This window comes from Glycine soja, chromosome 11 (assembly GCF_004193775.1).
Source record: "Glycine soja cultivar W05 chromosome 11, ASM419377v2, whole genome shotgun sequence".
Taxonomy (NCBI): Eukaryota; Viridiplantae; Streptophyta; class Magnoliopsida; order Fabales; family Fabaceae; genus Glycine; species Glycine soja.
In genome coordinates, this window is record NC_041012.1 from 53,039,106 (window position 1) to 53,054,609 (window position 15,504).

The 15,504-nt window shown below is 35.3% G+C and overlaps 1 pseudogene; it reads right to left on the reverse strand.

Moving 5' to 3' along the window:
* Window positions 1-290: 290 nt before the first annotated feature.
* Window positions 291-15,456, reverse strand: LOC114373417 (annotated as a pseudogene).
* Between the last annotated feature and the right edge of the window lie 48 nt (window positions 15,457-15,504).

Sequence of the window (15,504 nt, forward strand, 5' to 3'; positions counted from 1 at the left end):
TTAATTTCAAGAATTAATTGCTTTCTGAAAATTAATTTCAAAATACATTTAACGCATTTTCACGTATTTAACGCTCAACATTAAATACATTCGATGTTGAACATTAATCATTAAATGCATTAATTATCCACATATTGTACTAACTGTTATATTGATTCATCAACTGCACTCTTTTCATTTAAAAAGGAATTCACTAAAAATGGCTAAACATTAGTATGTGGCACTTCCTAAATTTGCATGCGACACACTCAGTACATATACATTCTCAAAGTTAAGAGCAACACACAAAATAGTAAGAAGTTATTCATATTCACAAAACTTATCCATAAAACTAGACCCCTAAAGACAAAAATGATCATTTTTCAAGAACATTACACATATTACAATCAATATCAGTCACCGTGTTACTAAAAAATGTGTTTCACCACAAAGGTTCGAGACAAAAATGATGCAAAAGAAAGTCACAACAAAGAAGCAAAATCGCAAAGAAGAAAGACAAATAATAATAATAATAATTGAGAAAAGGCATCATGAACCTGAAAGAGGGATTCTGCATATTCATTGATACTGTCCATTACTTTGTGTTTTGCTTGCACCCTTCTAAACCTTTTGGACGTATGGTTGCTCCTTCTCTGCAATTAAATAGTTCTCAGCAACAAAACATGTAAACAACACTTTTCACGTAAACAAATTACATCGAACCCCCACACCTTCTCATTAATTTAATAAAAATAACATTGTTGAATTACACAAAAAGTTCTCAAATTGCAAAAAATGGATACAAAATAAAAAAGAAACACAAATTTGGGGTGGTGAGACCCACTAATTAAAAGAGACAAAAATTGATATAAATCAAGAGAAGTTGTTGAATCAAATGACGAAAAGATAAAGCGAAGGGGATTGAGAGAAACTAACAGAGTCCCAATAATTGTGGTGTTTACGTTGCAGGGGAGGGGTGGAATGGAAGAGTGAGGCCTTGAGAAAGGAATGGAGATTAATAATAATAATAACAATAATTAATCAAAACAAAAAAATAACAAAAATTAAGAGAGAGTAAAAAGAAGACATGTGTTTGTTCAAAACTTCATTTTTTTCCCCATTGAACAAAGCAACAACTAATTTTCTACTATTGTTTTAAAAAAAATTGAGATTTAAGGATAAAAATGTTGAATCTCAACTACCCGTGAATCTATTTCAGTTTTTTTTGCTTGTTGCAAAAAAATTGAAACTTTAGGGATAAAAATGTTGAATCTCAAGTATCTATGAAGATTGAAAGTTACAAACCTTTGCTGATGTGCAGATACGAGTCAATGTCAGTATGTTGGATACTTCCTCACGGAAGAGGTCGCAAAACCATGGAGTAACTTGGAATAACAAAACCAACAAAATAATGAAGAAAAAAGCATTCAATAGAAAAATAACATTCAATAGGCAAGATCAATGTTACTACCAAAAGGAAGCAAACATACATAACAACAAAGCAAAAAAAAAAAAAAAACCTTACCTGCTGGATGCTTCTTCGTCGTCACGTTGCACTACCACCAAGTTGAAGAAAACTCGAGAAGGAAGAGATGGGTTTTCTCCTGCAAGTATGAACGAAACAAAAACAAAATCACAAAATGAAAAACTTAGTAGCTGGAAACTCAACAAAAAATAAAAGCAAAAACTGGAAGTGAGGATACAAGACACAAACCACAAAAATGAAGAAGAAAGAAACCAAACAAAAAAAGCAAGTTGGTGAAAATGGAAGAAATGAAAGTAGACTTCAAGACGGGAGAAGGCTACAGAAAAAGGCACGTGTGACACTAAAAATGACTAAACATTAGTACATGACACTCCTTCCATTACTTTTCATGTGTCTTTTAAGTTGTCATGAAAAAAAATTAAGAAATATAATTTCTTTAATTATAAAAAGAGTAATTATAGGATTTTCTATTTTATTCATTTTTCTTTCCACTTCACAATAAATATGTGTAAATTAATTAATTAAAGATTAGAAGATAAGTAAGAACATAATTGATAAAAAATAACGAATATAATCTTAAAATTTACCAACAATAGATAAATAAAAATAATTTTTTTTTAAAAATTTATAATTAGAAAGAAACAAAGGAAGTAGCTGAAAACTCTTAAAGCTGTCCAATATAAGAAGAAAAAAAGTATTCCCCCCGCCTCAAAATATGTATCGTCTTCGGCATGTAAAAAAAGAGTTACTTCGAAAAAAGTGAACGACCCATTTCAAAATGTGATATATGTCTATCAAATTTTAATTATTTTTAACTTGTAAAATGTCTTTCCTTTTCCAAATTTGGCATTTCTTCACCTTTGGCCTCACCCCTCCACCCACCCTACAACTGGCGCAATCTCACCAAAATCTTGAAATCCTTATTGACCGTATTTTGGTTTTCATAAAGTTTTCCCCCTTTTATTTGGCCAATTTGATTCTTCTTCCCCGCTGGTGATCTGCATTTCAACAATATCGTGATGTTGGCCGTTGAAGACGGAGAGTGCCTCAATGGATTTTTTTTGTTCTCTCATAACTGACTGCATTCCAGTCAAACCGTTGACAAGGGTGCATCGCAACAAGTCGATCTATTGCAACGTTGCATCATGATATTGAGGTCGTTGTATTTGCTTCTGTCATAGCACTCGGTGCTGGTCACATAATGCTCTCGCTGCATAGTAATGAAGGGATCTAAGACATGTTAAAGCTTGGAAAGAACATCTACTGCAAGCACGGTGTTTGTGACTTTGTGCAAAGTAAAAAGGATAAATTTGGAAGAAAAAATATTTAGAAAAGTTAAAACTAATTAACAGTTAAATGACAGATGTCACAATTTAATTGGGTGGGTCACTTTCTTGGCTAAGCCCTTGTCTGTTATAGCATTTTTCAAACTAATAAATTGATAAAAAAACATCCTTCTACAAAACTAATTTTATTAAATTGATGAAAGAAAATAATATTATTAATATTAGATTCAAAACTAAATTAATATATAATGTTTGGGTAATTGAGTGAAAGTAGATGACTTACTTCCCTGTTTAACCATTTGAGTTATTTTTGTTATACTAAACTTTTTAACATGTGATGTTACAGAAAAACAAAAATCAAATCATACCTCCAGTCATTGCCATGAAATAGTTGTCTTGTTTTGGTCCTTCTAAGCTCTCTCTCTTTCTCTCTCTAGATGGTGAGATGGTGTATCAAATGAATTGGAAGAGATGAACTCAGGGACCAAATACATGTGCTAGGCATTCTACCATCAAGTATGTATTTAATAGCCCTTATCACTCATTAGTGGTCATTACCACTCATTAGTAGCCATTCAAATTGGTTTCTCAATTCCAAAACTGATGGAGTCTTTCATTTTTCAAAATGTTAAGACCAAAATTATTACATTCTCCCACTTGGGACTTGGTACCATTACCTCCTAATATGCAAGCTATTGGCTGTAAATGGATTTTCAGGGTAAAGGAAAATGTTAATGGTTCCATTAACAGGTTCAAAGCTCGATTGGTAGCCAAGAGATTTCATCAAGTTCATGATTTTGATTTTCATGAAATCTTTTCTCCTGTGATCAAACCTGTTACTATTCGGATCATTCTTACTCTAGCTTTGTCTCATGGGTGGAAATTATTTCAACTTGATGTAAATAATGCTTTTCTGAATGGGTCACTTGAAGAAACTGTTTTCATGACTCAGCCTCTTAGTTTTGAAGTTGCAGATAAGTCATTGGTTTGCAAACTCAACAAAGTCATTTATGGCTTAAAACAGGCTCCAAGGCAGTGGTTTGACAAGCTAAAATCTACTCTATTGTAGTTTGGTTTTATTGGGAGCAAAAGTGATTCATCTTATTCATTTTTTTGCCAACAAATGCATGTTGTTTATCTCTTAGTCTATGTAGATGATATTATTCTAACAGGTAGTTCAACTTCACTGATACAACACTAACATGGCTGAAGCTCACTCTATTTCTTGGTCATCTAGATTATTTCTTAGGTCTAGAAATCAAGTATCTGCTCGACAATTCTATCCTTATGACTCAGAGCAAATACATAAGAGATTTTCTTCACAACACTAACATGGCTGAAGCTCACTCTATTTCTTCTCCAATGGTATCCAACTGCAAGTTGTCTCGACATGGTGTTGATGCCTTTCATGATCCAACCTTATACAAGTCTGTAGTTGGTGCAATACAATATGCTACCCTTACTAGACCTGAGATTAGTTTTGTTGTCAACAAAGTTTGCCAATTTATGGCTGCTCCTTTGAATTCTCACTGGAAAGTGACAAAAAGGATAGTAAGGTATCTGAAGGGCACTTTGTTTCATGGTTTTCTTTTTTAACCTACATTTGTTACAAAACCCTTAGCTATTCGAGCTTTCTGTGATGTTGACTAGGCATCTAATGTGGATGACAGACACTCTACCTCAGGGATTGCTATTTTCCTTGGTCCAAACTTAATTTCTTCGTGGTCTCGAAAGCAGAAAGTCATTGTCAGGTCTAGTAGAAAAGCTGAGTATTGCAATATAGCTCATACTTCCACTAAATTAACTTGGATTCATACTTTGCTAACAAAATTGTAAGTATCATTCACCACTCCTATTATTTTTTGTGATACTCAGAGTGCAATTTTTATTGCACCTAATCCAATTTTTCACAATCGCACCAAACACATGAAAATTGATGTTTTTTTTTATAAGAGAGGAGATTCTGGTCAAGCAGCTTACGATTGCCCATGTTTCAGCTCTAGATCAGTGGGCCGATATTCTCACTAAGCCTCTTTCTGCATCAGAATTTGAAGTTATTTGAGCCAAACTCAATGTGAAGAGTGTTTCTCCTGAAAACTCTCCCCCTTGAGTTTGAAGGGGGGGGGGTATTAGAGTATGTTGTCAATCAACTGTGAAAACAGTTTTGTAAACTAATTGTAAGGGATGTTAGATTTTGCTAATATCACCCATCTAGTGATAAGTTGTCATAATATAGTGGTAATGGTAGTTAGTTTTAACTAACTGCACCTCCTTAATATTTAAAGCTGTATTTTGTTAGAATTGGTTAGAATCTGTTAGGGTTTGTTACCGAAATTTTGCAGATGATGCATATAAAATTTCATGTCATAGAGGCAACCACACATTTCCAATTTCAGGGATAGGGCCATTCTTGTATACTGAAATTTTGCAAATAATGAATATAGAATTTCATCTCATAGAGGCAAGCAACCACACTTTTTCGATTTCAGGGACAGAGTCATTCTTATCTACCGAAATTTTGCAGATGATGAATATAGAATTCCATCTCATAGAGGCAACCACACTTTTTCGATTTCAAGGTTAGGGTCAAGGACATTCTTGTATACCGAAATTTAGCAGATGATTTTTTTTTGGAAGGCAAAAATATATATATATATATATATATATATATTATAAAATCAAACCAGTACCAAAGGTACTGAAAAGAGATTACAAAGCACATAAGTGCTGCCCTCCAAAAACCACCCAACCTAATTATAATATGAAGACACCCTAAACAAAGGAAGTCATTATATTGGAAGACCAGTGGTTGAGACTACAGGTGAAGTCTTTTTCTTTAGCCTTCATCCAGGACCAAACTAAAAAGATTGCATGGTCCATATGACTTTATAGGGATCAAAAGGTTTTCCTTGGAAGATCAGCTGGTTCCTATGTTGCCATATAGAGCTAGTTAAGGCAATCCACCACCCACACCTTGTTTTATGATTCTTAGGTTCCCCAAATCCTTCACAGAATTGAATGAAATGACACTTCGGTGTGATTGGAAGGGGGCCTACAACCCGGATCCAACTCATAGCTTCCCACCACAAACCTCTTGTCAAGGTACAATTGAAAAATAAGTGACCCGCATCCTCCTGAACACTTCCACACAAAGGGCAGATGTCTTCCTACATACTGATATTTCTCCTCAAAAGATTGGCCTTGGTGGGAAGTCTATTTTTAAGAAGCCTCCAACAGAACACCACTGCCCGAGGGGGGATTTTCAACTTCCAAATTGTCTTATAAATGTTCCCATCTGCACTTGTTGTACTGGGGTTAATACACAAGCTATATGCTGATTTAGTAGTATATTGGCCATGGGGTTCAGCCAACCACAACATAGAGTCTTTGATATATCGTTGTATAGGGACAGAGCAGATTTCTTCCATAAACTACAAAGCTAAATCACTTTCATGATCAAATAAGTTTCTCCTCCATCTAAGGTTCCACTCCCAGCTATCATGATTAAATTCACCCATGTCTGAGATGAGAGAATTTTGCTGCCTACTAATAAAAAAAAACTGATTATATTTCTGCTCAAGGGTATAGTCTTCCCCTAGCCACTTGTCTGTCCAGAATTTGATTCTTTCCCCACATCCAACCTTCCAACTCAAGTGGTGCTTGAAGATATTGTGATCTGACTGGTGAAATAGCTTTCTAAGATCCCTCCACCAGTGAGAAAATCCCCTCTTGTCTGTATCATGCTGGAACTCAGGCCATCCACCATATTTAGAAATTAGAACTCTTACCCAAAGCTGTTGCTGACCAGCTGCAAAAGCCCATATCCATCTACCCATCAAGGCTACATTGAATTTCGAAATATCTTTTATACCCAATCCCCCCTCATTCTTGGGCAGACAAATATCAGCCCATTTAACCCAAGGAATTTTATTATGAGTATTGTCTCCTCCCCATAGAAATTTCCTTTGTAAGGAAATTAATTTTTGGACAATGCTTTGGGGAATCCTGAAAAAGGACAGAAGATAGATTGGAAGGGCATTGAGAACAGAATTAATAAGTGTGACCTTCCCCCCCATGGATATATCTTTATGGGCCCATTTTGATAATTTTGCTTTGAATTTAGTGATGAGAGGCTCCCAAACCAGCAGACTGGAAGGATTGGCACCAATAGGAATGCCTAAATAGTGAAAAGGGTAGTTCATTTGCCTGCAGTTCAGGGTATTAGCTGCTTCCAAACCCCAGTTAGCTCCACCTCCTATTATCCCGAATTGACTTTTAGCAAAGTTAATCTTCAATCCAGAAGTCAATTCAAAGCCTCTAAGTAGGGCCTTTACAGTATGAACATTCTGCCAATCAACCTCACCCACAAAAACAGTATCATCAGCATACTGCAGTATATTAATAGGTTCCTTCTTTCCAACTAGAAAGCTTCTATAGAGATTTTTTTGAACTGCTTCCCTCATCATACCAGTGAGTCCTTCCCCAATTATGTTGAAGATCAAGGGGGCTAAAGGATCTCCTTGCCTCAAACCTCTAGAGGGGTTGAACTCCTTAGATGGGCTACCATTAATCAAAACTGATATGGTTGCTGAATGAAGACAAGCTGATATCCATCCTCTCCACTTTTGGCAGAAACCCAATCTAAGCAACATATAATCCAAGAAGGACCAAGACACGGAGTCATAGGCCTTTTCAAAGTCCACCTTGAAAATCATTACTGGCTTCTTGCTTCTCGTTGCTTCCTCCACCACCTCATTAAGGATCAAGACACCATGAAGGATATGTCTTCCTTTGATGAAAGCTGACTGCTTTTCATCAATGAGGTCATCCATAACAGACCTTAATCTATTAGATAGAAGCTTAGCTATCAGTTTATACATGCAGCCTATCAAGGATATAGGCCTGTAATCATTTAGGGACTGTGGTTGAGACACTTTGGGAATTAAAGCCACAAAGGAAGCATTGGTGCCTCTAGGAAAGGTACCATGAGCATAGAACTCGTCCACAAATCTTCTAAACTCTGGATTCAGCACATCCCATAATTCCTTAATAAAATTGAAGTTAAGGCCATCAGGCCCAGGACATTTATCCCCTCCACAACTTCACACTGCTTCTTTGATCTCTTAGTCAGAGAATGGGGCAGTCAGCTGATCTTTTTGCCTCTGAGAAATAGATTTAAAGTGAACACCATCCAAAGTAGGTCTAGAAAGCATTTGCTCAGTGAATCTATTATGGAGGAAGTTGGCAGCTTCATTTTTCACTGCTTCAGGTTGCTGGATCCACTCCCTATTTATAGAAAAGGTACCATGAGCATAGAACTCGTCCACAAATCTTCTAAACTCTGGATTCAGCACATCCCAGAATTCCTTAATAAAATTGAAGTTAAGGCCATCAGGCCCAGGACATTTATCCCCTCCACAACTCCACACTGCTTCTTTGATCTCTTGGTCAGAGAATGGGGCAGTCAGCTGATCTTTTTGCCTCTGAGAAATAGATTTAAAGTGAACACCATCCAAGGTAGGTCTAGAAAGCATCTGCTCAGTGAATCTATTATGGAAGAAGTTGGCAGCTTCATTTTTCACTGCTTCAGGTTGCTGGATCCACTCCCCATTTATAGAAATACCTGGGATATTATTATAAGCTCTCCTGAAGTTCATGTACTTGTGAAAGTAAGCAGTGTTAGCAGATGATGAATATAGAATTTCATCTCATAGAGGCAACCACATTTTTCTGATTTCAAGGACACGATCATTCTTGCATACCGAAATTTTGCAGATGATGAATATAGAATTTCATCTCATAGAGGCAACCACACTTTCTGATTTCAGGGACATGACCATTCTTGTATACCAAAATTTTTGCAAATGATTATAGAATTTCATATCGTAGAGGCAACCACACTTTTTCGATTTCATGGGAAATGTCATTTTAATATATTGAAATTTTGCAAATGATGAATATAAAATTTCATCTCAGCAGCAACCACATTTTCCGATTTCAAGGACAGGTCATTTTTGTATATCGAAATTTTGCAGATGATGAATATAGAATTTCAATTGCCATAAGAACTAATAAATATAATATGAATCAAATTCATCAATCAAATTGGTCTATTTAACATGCAGCCTTTATTCGCAATTGATGCAAATGGCCTCAATGATTCTTTAAAAACTACTCCAACTCTCTATAAGTGACTATATTGAAAAAAAAAATACAAAGATAAAAATAGATAAACAAAACATTATATACTTAAAATAATATTCAATTAATTAAACTTTTAAAAAATCAATTCAAGAATAATTGATCCTTACAGATATTATTGTGTATAGCTAAATTAAGAGTGCATAACATTATCACTTCTTAAAATGTGAACTGAGGAACCAAATTGAGTAGAAATTTATGAATAAAAACAATTTTTACCAGTATTTCACTGCAGAGATTAGAATGCTCAACTAGAGGTGTTCGATATTCCAACTGTATAGATGGGGTATCTTAAAACCTGCTGGAAAAAAAAGGCACAATATCCACGGGAGAAGTTGTATGATTGTATCCTGTGCCAGATGTATGTGAAATGCAAGAGCTGAAGGAAAGGTTGTTTCTTCACCTAGCACATAACATGTTGGCAGAGAGAAGAGGGGGCAGAGACAGGATGCTTCCTGAAGAAGTTGAAAAGGAAAAAAAATTGAGAAACTTGAGAGGAAAAATATAAAGAAAAGATGAAGGAAGAAATGTGCTAGTGGAGATTCAAAAATGTCTCCAAAAGCCCCCATAATTAAAGATATATGATTTTGTCTTCCCGTTAAGTTAGTAAAATGAAAATAAAAAACAAAAAACCAAGTGATACAAAGACTTCTAACACAAACCAGCAAATGTTGTATGTTAAAAGTACCTGGACATTTACATGCTAATAAGAAAGGTTTTATATTAGAATGCTCTAAAACTAATTTCTACAAATTACTCCTAGTTTACTCCTAAGTCCTAACTCCCTTGAATTTATGCCATTACTTCACAAAACTCCCCTTTATTTTGAAAACTTGCATAAATTTTCCCAAACAGAGCTTGTCACAGGAAGTTTGTACAAAATAAAGAAAATCCAAGGAAACTGAGAGTATTTTAAATATCAAATTATAAACTAGTAGACAGGAAAAATTATATACTTGTACAAAATAAAGAAAATACAAGGAAAGTTAGAGAATAAGCATATTTTGTATTCTAGTATTCGAAGGACTGAGCAAGTGCTTGATTTTAGAAGGCCAAGTAGGCTTACGTACTCACTTTCAGTCATTGGATATTCAGATTCTATGATAGTAAGCTCCTCTTAACTACATCAACTCTTCACCGTGTTGTGCTACCATCCTGAAAAATAGTTTTAAACCATGCATACATAAATTATAAAGCTAATATCATGAACCCACTTTAAAAAAGTGGAATAAGAGTACCAAGATGATATATTAACAGAAAGTAAAGGCACATTGGGCACTGGAAGGTTTGTATTGTACATGAAAATACATGCAATTAGACTATAGTACAAGTAAAACTACTTAGTTGGAAGATATCATTATGAATAGTATTGCCATGCAACGGCAATTCCTGCAACCAGTAGTACTCTAAGAACAATTTTAGACTAACAAAGGACGATGACAAGGGAGAGGGCATAGTTGATTCCAACGGTCTGCCTCTAAGCTTGGCAGATATAGTTTAGATAGCACTTGGTGAAGGAACACTGCTTTGTTGGCATCTACAGGTAGAAGAACAAAGACGTTAGCAGCTGAATAAGAATAATTAAACAAAAGAATGAGAGGGAAGGCAGTGGCTAAAATACATAGCACTAGGCCTGTAAACAATTAAAATTTATGATATAAAAGTACATGTTACTCTTACAAATCAAAATTTAGATTAAATCCTCCACACCAGACTTAAGTCTATATATGATGGATACCCATTAGTGAGGTTAGTTGGTTTAACAAATAAGGCATGTTGCCTATTAATCTTGTCATTTGTGAGAGAACTGGGGCCTTTGGGTATTGGGAAGTCCAAACACTCAAAGTTCTACAAGTTTAAATCTCTTATCCTTTATGATAAGATACCATGTTTCTATTAATATACTTTAGCAACACAAAGACATTCATATAAGAGGACCACTAGAACACAAAAAAATCATGTAGACTATTTAGTTTGCTAATGAATTTTTCATGTCTAGTTTGTGATAAGTGCATGTGATCATTAATTTCAGTGAAGGTATTAGGCAACAATCTGGAAAGCTAATGCAGAGAGAGAACAAAGTGAAAAGTGAATCTTAAAAGGTGAGGATGCTTTCTTTTTTATGGCTGTTAAGGTAAGAATGCTTTGTTAATTACAATAGCACCATGCTTGGGGATTGCTCATTGTTGTACAAAATTGAATTACTTCATTACTTGAGTCCCAGGATGCAGATAATACAAGAGCTAAGGTTTACCTTTGTTTTTCAAAAGTCTTTCCTCCTCTCCAACTCCTCTCTGGAGAACATTTAGCAAAGATCCAAAATACAAAGCAAAAACTGTGCATGTAATTGTGATGACATTGTATGGCATACTGAAATCAGGAGTCGTCATGAGCTAAGGTTTACCTTTGTTTTTCAAAAGTCTTTCCTCCTCTCCAACTCCTCTCCAGAGAACATTTAGCAAAGATCCAAAATACAAAGCAAAAACTGTGCATGTAATTGTGATGACATTGTATGGCATACCGAAATCAGGAGTCGTCAAGGGTACAAGTAAAAGTTCTGTGTAAGAGAGAACAAGACTCTTTTCCTGCATTACAAATCCAGATAGTTAGAGGCATGACTAACGAATACTATATGTATACGTGTTATAAGCAGAAAGAGTGGAGATTCAAATAACTTGTAAACAACAGTGGTGACTTGCTTCGAGATTTATCAGAAAATTGCAAACCAACATGGAAGTCAGGAAAGCTTATTATTGCTGATGGAATGCCAAATCCTTGATTAACATCTGGAGGGTATTCATCAATGTGTAAGAAGCCCTATGCAGACAAACAAAAGCAGGTCAAAATCCAATTTGATATGAAAAACAAACCAATTTCCTATTCATCCATCCTAAAATAATCTAAAGTGAGCATATCACATAAGGCTTCCGATACCACATTACTATCAACTTTTTATGCCATGGTGACATGTAGTTAGCTGTATGTTATAAATGGGTCAACAAGGCCCATATGAGCATAGCAGCCTAAAAGAGGAAGGGTTAAACAGGCTTATATTTTACTGTCCTGGACAATTTAAGGGAAGCCCATGAGCTAAAAGGGCAGTTCACCTTTACTCAAGCAGGGCCAGAGTTTGGCCTGGCTCACTCACTTCCATCACTACTTTAAAAAGTTATAAATATAAATCAAATTGATATTTCATATGATTCCTCCTATTTCATATAATACAATGAGTTCCTTATTAAGATTTCTGAGGTTGTTTACAAACATTAACTTACACAGTTCAATGTCAACAAAAAAAAAGTGAGGCAAACATTGAGAGGAAAAAGAACTACTAAAGTACAAATGGAAAGTAAAAATTTGATCAAACCTTATCAAACACTATACTCAATACACAGCTGACTTCATTTCACAATGACATTGGAGAACCATCTCCATCACCCCGGGTGATACTTTGTCTTTGGAAGGCAAAACACGCATTTTCTCAACAAAATCTGTGAGTGCTTGAGGCCTTTCATCAACTACTAATTGCAAAGTATGATAATATATACCTTAACATACCAAAGGCACAATTTGGAGAACATTAGCTTGAAACTTACACCTCTCTTTAACGTTATTGATTGCAACAAGTCCCTGGATCAATTTCAAGGATATTGCAATAGCACCCCTTTCATTCCCACTTCCCATCGAAAATCTACTGGCATATAAAGGTGCATGTGGGCTATACCAAACAATTGGATGCTTCCACGTTAGGCCTAAATCAAATTGTTCAGTCTCTGTGTATTCTTTGATTGGATATTCATACAGAATTGAGGAGCTCGTTTCCATTTCTGCATGCACCCTTTTGGGAGTAACAGATAATTCAAAGCCAACATTCCTTCTAAAATCCTCAGGACCTGTGTCATTAACAGCAAATTTAGCAGTACTCTTCTAGAGATTATCAAGTTGAGAGACTAGATCTCTCTCAGCATGAAGTTAAACATTACTCAACTTGGAAAGAACACATCTTCCACTGATTTTTCTTCCAAATATAGAACTCAGGGACCAGCTTGGTTGTATTGTATCTTTGTTTCACTGACATGGTTCATACCTGCTTTCTGATCATTAGGCTGGAGTACAACTGTAACTGTTTGTTCTAGATTAATTCCTGATCTTGACCCATCTGAATGATCTGTGGACATTGTCAAGTGCAACCGCTGAGAGTGGTAAAAGCTTCTGTAAATAGATGGTCTCTCCAATAAGGAAGAGAGTCCAGCTTTATCTCAACAAGGAAGGAGTTTCAACCAAGGTGTAAGATTCTCAGTGCACACAGCTTCACGTGGCAGTGTACCATATCTTAAACTGCCCAAAGCTGATTGAAATGCCAATTCAGGAGCAGAATAAGTGGTAGAAGACTCCACGAAGTTGATTGAAGCACAAAAGAGACCTGATAGTGAATGGCTTAAATTTTTCCAAGATGCGCCAACCTAATGTACAGGGACATCAAGAACTGCCTACAATTCAACACCTGGAGGCTTTGCATTGCAGCTTGATATTGAATCAAATCCACCCCATCTATCATAGTTCCATCGACCTTGTTAAAAGATAACTCCATTGTTTTAATATGATACTTCTGAACCTGTCCATTAAACACCAATCCACATGTTACTTAGTATATTCAGGAAAAAAATATTATAAGCAATCAGAATGCGACAAATTATATACCGTTGCTGCTACAAGCCAGAGTAAAAGCACAAAAACGTAAGAAAAAAATATGTGTAAGCAATGAAAACCAGACTATAACAATAGAAATAGTGAAACCCAGAAGGCCCATAAGTATTTGATGTCACAAAAAGGACTTCCTTACAAACTTTATTGTGGGTAAAAGGCTTTTCTTATTGTGAATAATAATCATATATAAGATATTAGAACCACAAATAATTTCCTTCCACGACATATTTTTATTTGGCATAAAATGCAATAGAAGAAAATATCCCTGACAAAAACCTGAATGGCATCCATAAAAAATGAAAAGCACAGAGAACTAAAACATCAATGTTTCGTTTAACTTCCATAGAACTATCAAACATGGAATTTTCCTAGGAATTTTATTTCTTTTAAAATAGATATCAAACATGGGAAACTAAGTTTTTCGACCTATGATTCCTAGAAAATAAAAAATTTATCCTCTAACAAATGCCTTCCAAGGGTAAAGAAAGTTTGAGCTACTCATAATTAATATCCAAGTATAACTCATGTATAAATTGTAATAACGAGTGGAAAAAATCTGACGCCTAAAAGTGTTTGCAAGTGAAGGTTTCTCTATATGTGCGACTTGAAATGCGAAAGCTGTTGTGAACTAGTAGGAAAGTTCCGAGAGTTAGAACAACAGTTGAATTATGTTTTAAGAGCCACCACCACATCAAATTCCATACAGTAATACAAACAATTATGATAAAAAAACTGCAAGATAGATGTTACATTCGTAAGTCACAATAAACAAAGTTTTCACGAATCCCATAGTTCTGGAAATTGTCATCATTCAAGATTCAAGATTCAAGGAAGGAGTCTTTAAGGTAGTCTACATCAAATTCAAAGAATATACACTTTCAAGAACCACTATTCATGATTTTGACAATAAAAGTGCAAGGTCACAAGTACAATTTATTTTGAAGTTCTAGCAAACTAATTATATCAAATGCAATGTCTCATACCTTTGCCCCATCTAATTATTCAAGTAATAACAAGTGAATCAAACCCAAATTCGCAATTTGGTAATTCCATCTGGGGTTTTCATTCATATAAAAAATGCATTCAGGGCCATCATATCATACCTACCATCTAGGTGGCATCAATAATACATTTTATATTATAGTTTTCATTAGGTCAGGAAAACATTGTATCTAGATTTAAAATCTCACAATAAAAATTTAATCATGAAGCTTGATTTAGGGTCATTCAGGCCAAAATCAATATATCTCAATGATGAATAAAGAATCTCTCTCATACAGACAGCTGACTTTTCCATTTTTAGGGCAAGGATCATGTTATAGGGCCTGTACACTTCAGATGAATTTTTTTTTGGAAGGCAAATAGTATATTATATTATTAAGATAAGCACAAACAGTACAAGTGGTACTGAATGAAGAGATAATACAAAGCACCATTGGTGCTGCCTCCCAAAGATAAAACCCAAACTAGCCCATCAGAAAATTAAAACCCCAAAGATTAACCAAAATGATCCTTTATATTAGAGGACCATTGATTAAAGCTAGTGTTGAAACCTTTCTCCCTAGCTTTTAGCCAAGACCAAGCTGAAATCATAGCCTCTTCCATGACTTTCGAAGAGTCGAATTGGTTTCCTTGAAAGATGAGGTTATTCCTGTGATGCCAAATAGTACTAGTTAGAGCCACCCACCACCCATACCATCTGCTATGATTTACATTAGCTCGGAATCCTTCACAAAACTGTGTTAGATGACTTGCTGGGGCAGTTGGGAGTGGTCCTACAACCTGTAGCCATGACATGGATTCCCACCATAGGGGCAGTGTCCTTTGGCAATTAAAGAACAGGTG